This window comes from Cornus florida, unplaced genomic scaffold (genome assembly GCF_030987335.1).
Source record: "Cornus florida cultivar Cherokee Brave unplaced genomic scaffold, ASM3098733v1 CherokeeBrave_3.0.0_Hap2_Chr10, whole genome shotgun sequence".
NCBI classification, from domain to species: domain Eukaryota; kingdom Viridiplantae; phylum Streptophyta; class Magnoliopsida; order Cornales; family Cornaceae; genus Cornus; species Cornus florida.
The window spans coordinates 37,437,977-37,445,979 of record NW_026775580.1 but is presented as its reverse complement, the minus strand read 5'-3'; positions in this window follow the sequence as shown (position 1 = coordinate 37,445,979).

The following is an 8,003-nucleotide window of genomic DNA, read 5'->3' as shown; positions in this document are numbered from 1 at the left end:
CAAGGGGCAGACATTGTGCTTGAAAACAGTGTCAATGAACCAGAGGCGTTCCAGAAGATTGGTTTTGCAGATAAAAGACCGGGGCCTATTAGGATCGTCAACATTGCCAATGGCAGCAACAATCTGCTTTACAGTTAATGTATCCGACTCCTCATATAAAGGGAGATTCTCACGATTGACAATGTCATCGGGGCACTCAATGGGGCAACCAAAAACCTGAATGATGTCAGTTATAGTGAAAGCATAGGTGGTGCCATCAATGGATGTAGTGAGAGAAATGGGTGGCTCTTTAGGGCATTGGAGATTCTAGTAGAAGAGGCGTACTACACGGGGGTAGGCAACCCTGGCAAGGGGCGCGCAAATGTGCTGCAGACCCCTATTAGTCAATTCGGCTACAGCCCACGAAGTAGTGGGTAGAATGTCAAAGGCATCCGTGAGCGAAAAAGAAAGCTCGTAGTTGAGTTGTTTACGATTCCAAGGATCACGTGGTCGCTCACGATTGATAGCACGGGCACCCGCAGAGGGTCTAGGAGAGCGAGAAGGACCAGCACGAGACATTTAAAGAGGTGGACTTGGTTGAGGAATTTCAGCGAACACCTGGCGTGCACCATAAAAAGGAGAAGGTGAAAATGAGTGGGGTGGATGATGAAGCCCAAAATTTTTGACAAGCAAATCAAGCTCTATCATCAACAAATCAACAACAAAGCATTAACAGAACCAAACTCCAACATTACAAGCCCATCCTCCTTGTAAAACACCATGAATGAACAAAGGAAAAGAAAAACAAATGAAGAGGACACAGACCTGAATTTTAATGTATCCGAGAGCAAGAAGGAAGGCAGGAAGAGGGAGGTGAGATGATGGGGTGGTTGGGATGAGAGAGAGAAGGGGTGGGTTGGTTTGGGTGTTGATGATGTGGGTTGAGAAAATGGTTGAGGTGGTTGATGTTGAAGAGAGAGAACTGAGAGGGGCATGCATGGGGTGGTTCATGCATTGTGGGTGTTGGAAAGTGAGAAACCAAGAGATGGTGAGGGTGGATGATGGGAGATGAGGGAAGATGGAGGTGCATGCATGCATGGGGCTTGCATGCAAGGGGTGTAAGGTGGTTATTGGGATGGTGCCGAGAGGGGTAAGTGAGAGTGAGGGGGTTTGGTTTTAAAAGAGAGAGGGAGGCTTGGTTCGAGCACTCGAAGGGTGTCTTCGAGTGCTTGAAAATCCGGCAGTGGGCTCGGCTGTTGGGTGTGTTAGAGCTCGAGCATTTGCGAGCACTCGAAGCTTGGCTTCGAGTGCTCGAAAATATTACAGAGAGGTAAGGGTTAGTTTGGTTGAAAGGGGGTGATGATGAATTGGTGTGGTGGTGCGTTGGTGTTGGAGAGTGGTGAGGATAGAGGGATGGTGGGTTGTGGAAGTGGGTTGTGGTGCATGGTTTACAAGCTGGGGTTGAGAGAGAGAGAGGAAGGAAGGTTGGTGCATGCATGTATGCATGGAGGTGTTGTGGAGTTGAGGTGTGTAGGTCAGAGAGAGATGTGGGTTGAGAAAATGGTTGAGGTGGTTGATGTGGAGAGGTGGTAGTGTGTGAATTGGGGGTTGGTTGGTTATTGGATTGAGGTGGTGCGAGCACTCGCAAGGGGAGTGAGAGAAAGAAGTTGGGGTTGGTTTGGTTTGTGGAGGCATGCATGGGCATGCATGGTTGAGGAAGTAGGTTGTTGTTGTGTTGCCGAGAGAGAGAGAAGGTTGGTTTTGAGAAGTGGGATGGTGAGAAGGTTGGAGGGTTGGTTTGGTGTTTCATGCATGGGAGGGTTGAAGCGGGTATGAGTGTGGCTCGGGTTTGTGAGGTTGTGATAAGCGCCGAATATTGTATATTCAAGCGCCCTAAATTGCATTAGTTAAGTCCATCGTTTGATTATTTAAGTAGATTATCTTCATTTGTGTGTATGTATATATTTTCAGGTCCATTTGCCAAAAAAGGAGCAAAATCAAGGCTTTGTGGAGTTTTGGCCATCAAAAGGCACAATTCTGAATTTCTGGCAGCAGTGGATTCAGGACTTTGCTCACCATTTTGACCTTACAAACTCGAGAACTGGACTTCCATTATAAAATGGCATATTTAGAGCTCTGAATCAGCTTTCCAAATCTTCAAGCGGTTCGTCATTCGGAGCTCGGAGCAGAGAGTTATGGCCTTGTTACCAGAGGTGCACAGAACTGCCTGGCAGCAATGAAATTCTGCCTTGATCTTCATTTTCGACCAAACATCCTTGAGAATTGGATCTCCACCAAAACATGAAGTTTTTAGAGATCTGAATTAGCTTTCCAAATCTTCAAACCGTTCATCATTTGGAGTTCAGAGCACAAAGTTATGGCCGTTTTACCAAAGTAGGTCCGGGCGGAGCAAACCAAGCATAGGGCATTCTGGCCAATTTTCGAGTGCTCGAGGCCTTATTTCGAGTGCTCGAAATTAGGGCAGATTGCTTCACGAGATCAGCAGTGGAGTCAGGACTTTGCTCGCCATTTTGACCCAGAAAACTCGAGAACTGGACTTCCATCATAACATGAAAGATTTAGAGCTCTGAATTAGCTTTCTAAATCTTGAAACGGTTCATCATTTGGAGCTCGGAGCAGAGCGTTATGGCCTTGTTACCAGAGGTGCGCAGAACTGCCTGGCAGCACTGAAGTACTGCCTTTCTCCCCATTTTCGACCAACCAGACTTGAGATTTGGGTCTGCATCAAAACATAAAGTTTTTAAAGCTCTGAATCAGCTCTCCAAATCTTTAAACAGTTCGTCATTCGGAGTTTAGAGCACAAAGTTATGGCCATTTCATCAAAGTAGGTCTGGGCAGAGCAAGTGAAGAATGGAGCTTTTTACACTAAATTCGAGTGCTCGAGGCCCTATTTTGAGCACTCGAAATTTGGGTAGTTTGCTCCACGAGACAGCCCACTTGTGCTCTGAAATTTCCAATTTTGGATGGCCCTCTTTTATGAGGTGGTTGGGGATGTTTTTGGAGGAGAGAGAGAGCCTAGTTTGGTGGTAGATAAGAGGGATAAGAGCCACACATTTCAATAGGCTACATTTTTACAAGATTAGAGGAGAGAGAAGAGAGCAAGAAAGGTGTTCTTGAAGCTCCAAGGAGGTTGCACGAAAATGGCCATGAAGATGGAGCTTCTTCCTTCTTCTAGCTTGGCAATGGGTAACTAACTCCCTTCTAGGGAGGTGATGAAACTCCTTCTTGTAAGCATGTCTTGTTTTTTATTTACATTTGGGGATGTAATGTATATATATGACCTTTCTATGAACTAGAGCTTTATTTGATGTGAAGAGCTTCAATGTCTATTAATGATCATTTTGAGTTTAAGATCTTGTCTTAAGATTGTTTCCTCTTATGATTATTTTGCTTCCATTTTCATAGTGACAATGAAGATGAGTTTATGGAAATGTTTTTATTGGCATAATGCTTGGGAAATTTGAGAGTCTATAGCTTAGGGTTCTCTTTTGATAGATTATTCTTGATTCCTAATGTCATGTGCTTCTACTATGTGATTAAGGGCTTGATAACTCTATGCTTAGTGAGTATGTCTAAGGTTGCAATCTAGTTTAGGTAACCAAAACATGCAATGCTTTGATAAGTTATTCTTGCCTATTGATTTCATAAAAATTCTTGAAGGTAATGTAGCAATTTTATGTTGTTGCATTTCATAGTTATGTGTATATATTATTCCCCAAGTAAATCATGTATTAACATGCTTATGGATAGGTAGTGGATTCACTTCCCTAGCCCCTCTCTACCTAGATCTCCTTCCTTTACATTTACTAGCATTCTTGTTTTATGCACACTTCAATTACTAGCTTAGTGACAAACCAATCAACAACTCCTTATTACACCTTATCATTCTTAAATAACTCTAGATACTTAGGTTGCCTTAACACTAGCGCAGTCCCAGTGGTTCGACTTACCCGACCAATAGCCTTATTTTACAATGATTTGTGCTATTGCGAAGGTTGATGTATAGTTGATCAACCGATCAATTTTTGGCGCCGTTGCCGGGGACTTGCATACGGTTTAGCAACCAAGGTTCTAGGGTTAATTTTAGTTTGATTGTTAATATTGTGTCTTGTGAATATTCCTTGTGTGTTTTGACCATTTTCGTGTTGTAAGATTCTAGGGACTCGAATCTCGCCGTGGGAACGCTAGCAAAGCGTAAGTCTAGAGGACCCCAGGTAAGTTTCTTGACCTTTTAGTTTCACATTGTAAGATATTGTGCATGTGTTAAGTTTAGAAGTAGTTAATTTATTTGCAAGCCCATGTTGAGGCTATATTATTGTTTTAATTCTGTGTATAAGCATCGGTCCTTGTCGTGGCCATTTATTTTCTGTCTTGATAATTGAGGAGAAAGGGAACATCGTATGTGGAGTTGTGGATAATGAATTGCTTTGTTGATTATTTGCTGTGCTGTTGATGTTCGGTCGTAGGTCACTCTCTCTACCCACAATCGATTCACCCATTGATATCAATTCTCTTGAAAGAACTCTTAGAAGAAACCTTAGGCAATTTACTCTTACAAGGGATCTTGAAACTGAATTTAATACAATGGGAGATAATATAGGAAATCCGGGAATGAAAGGGCTGAAATTCCTAATATCGAGCCAATGACTCTTAGAGATCATTTCATCCCTACCACCTATGCTTCTCCTTCTTGCATAGTAATGCCAAACATCGATGCAGCTCAATATGAGATCAAATCTAGTACCATCCAAATGCTTCCATCTTTTCATGGTTTTGATAATGAAGATCCATATAAGCATCTCGATGAGTTCCTTGAAATCTGTTCGACCATCCGGTTGAGAGGATTTTCTGAAAATGCACTCCACTTACATCTTTTCCCATTCTCCCTAAAAGATAGGGCAAAATATTGGTTGAACTCCCTCGCTCCCAACTCTATTACTTCTTGGGCTCAATTGCAACAAGAATTTCTTAAGAAGTATTATCCGGTGAGTAAAACCAACCAAATGAGGCGTTCCATTCTAAGCTTTTCTCAAGTTGATGGAGAACAACTCCACGAGACTTGGGAAAGGTTACAAGATCTTCTTCGGAAGTGTCCTCATCATTTGATCCCAAAATGGCAATTAGTGCAAGCTTTCTATGCCGGCTTGACCGACACCCATAGATTCATGGTTGACTCTTCTTGTGGTGGGATGTTCATGTCCAAGAATGCGGATGAGGCTTGGACCTTACTTGAGAATTTGAGTGAAAATTCACTTCAACACAATTCTCGTAGGGCTCCGACCTCAACCACTCCAAAGAACACCAATCCTTGTCAACAAAAATCAATAAAGGAGGAATCATCTCAAGTGGATGCCATTGCTCATAAATTCTACCAATTGATGGCACCACATCTTCCCCCTTCATTGTCTCAAAATTCGGCAAGTTCGGTTTGTGCTTCATGTACTAGTCCATTCCATCTCTCGGAAGATTGCCCCACACCGGAACAATTTCCCAATCCCAACCAAGAGCAAGCTAATGCCATGTTCTCAAGGCCCGGGCATAACCCGTATTCCAATACATATAATCCAGGTTGGAGGGACCATCCGAATTTTTCGTGGAGGCAACAAGCCCCACAAAATTCCCAACTTCAAAATCAAGGGCCTCAAAATCAGCCCTCTTCTCAATATCAAGGTAGGCCTTTCCAAGCCTCTTCAAGCTACCAACCTCCATACAATCCAAATGTCTCCACTCAACCTCCTGTGAATCCAATTGATGAGATAGTGGCTGCAAACAAGCAAATGATGGAATCATTAAATGTGCAAATGATGGAATCATTAAACAAGCAAATCATGGATTCCAACAAGCATCTCTTGACATCCTTGCAACCTACTCTCCAAATGGTTCACTCCCATACTCAATCAATAGCTAGGCTCGAAAATCAAATGGGACAAATAGCTAACCAAGTGAACCAACTTCTTCAAAAAGACAAGGGTAAGCTTCCCGCTCAACCATTTGAAAATCCTAGAGGAATGCATGTGATTGATGAAACCCCTCCTCCGAGTGGGCCGACTCATGAACAAGTTCAAGCTATCACCACCCTTCGGAGTGGTAGAGTGGTTGACAACAAGGTTGATGGAGACACAAGTGAGAAAAACCCTCCTTTGAAAAATCCGAATTCAAGCTCTTCAAGTCCAAATTCAAGCTCTTCTTGTCCAAATACCATTCACGGAAAGCCCACTCATGTCACCCCAAATGTGGAAACTTCTTATGAGCCAAAAGCTCTGTTTCCTCAACGTCTCCAAGAGTCGACACATTTTGGGAATAAGAATTGCAAAATTCAAGACATGTGGAAAGTTTTCAGGCAAGTAAAGATCAATTTTCCTCTCTTGGATGCTATCAAGCAAATTCCTCCCTATGCAAAATTCCTTAAGGATTTGTGCACTCAAAAGCGCACTTCTAGAAGTCATTTACCAAAGAAAGTGAGGTTAACCGAAAATGTTAGTGCGATCATTCAGCACAGCACTCCTCCGAAGTATAAGGATCCGGGTGCCCCCACAATCTCTTGTGTCATTGGTGACAACAAAATCGAGAGGGCCCTCCTTGACTTAGGAGCTAGTGTGAATTTGATTCCATATTCGATTTTCCTACAACTTGGTTTGGGAGATCTTAAACCAACTCCGATAGTATTGCAACTTGCTGATAGATCTATTAAGCAACCACGGGGAATCATTGAAGATGTTATCATAAAGGTGGATAGGTTCTACTTCCCGGTAGACTTCGTGGTTCTTGATACGGAACCAGTCCACGACCCAAGAAAACACATTCCTATAATTCTCGGACGTCCTTTTCTAGCTACAGCTAATGCTTCTATTAACTGTAGAACCAGATTGATGGATATCTCTTTTGGGAATATGAATGTTAAGCTCAGTATCTTCAATGCTGTGCAACTTCCTTCAGATGACAATGAGTGTTTTGCAATCACTATTGCTGATGAACACATTCAAAATCCAATCCCACCTCCTTCAACAAAGGATCCCCTACATGCTTGCTTGGTCCCTTTTGATTTTGAGGATTTTGGTGTAGACAAATCCATTCGGGAAGTCAACTCCTTGCTTGATATTCCATCACCATTTTCCTCTCCTTTATGGGAAGCACCAAATCCATCTCTATCTTGGGATTGTCCATCTCCTTCCATTACTTCACCGGAATTACCTCAACATTTTGAAGGTGAACCACCGGACAAGAGTAAGGAGAATGTTGGCAAGTTGCTGGAAATTCTTCCAATCATTCCGGCCCAATCTAGAATCATTGTCCATGATACTCAACCTATGAACAAACCATTTGAGTACAATGAGGTATATGACTTGGAGATTGCAAATATGAAAGGTCATGATCCTCCCATTGTTAGTCAAGACAGTGACATTCAACGAGCCTTAATAATCTCGAACAAGCAACACCTTTGCTTAAATCTGAAAATAAAAGAAATGAGATTAAAAGCGATGCTCAAATCCTCTAAGGCCAAACTTGTTTCTCTTCGGAAGGATCAATATCCCTCACCATTCATTGATCCAAGTTTGAGACCATATGAAGAATGCAAGTTACATACGGAGCGTTAAGGATCCATCTCTCCAATGGATCCCGATCCTGGTTCGTCTAGCTATCGACATTAAATTTAGCAAAGCAAGGGAAGAAATTCTTTCGATGTTCCAAGCTTCCCTCCTTTCAATTGCCTGAGCCTTGAAATTTTCCGGGAAATGGTTTCGAAAAGCCAAAATTTTGATTTTTCTGGAATGCTCTTCAGTTGTGTTCCACAATTTTAGACCAGCTTCTTAGACCTTCTCAACTTTTGTTTTCATTCCCGGAAGTTTCCGGCTCTATCAGGCAATTTTCTCGGACTTTCGACATGGCACTCACATGCATAACCTCTCATCTTCAATGCATTGTTGAAATGTCCTTAATCTCATTCATGCATTGAAGAGATGTTCCAAAGCTTGAAAATTTCCTCAAAATCATCCATGCATTGT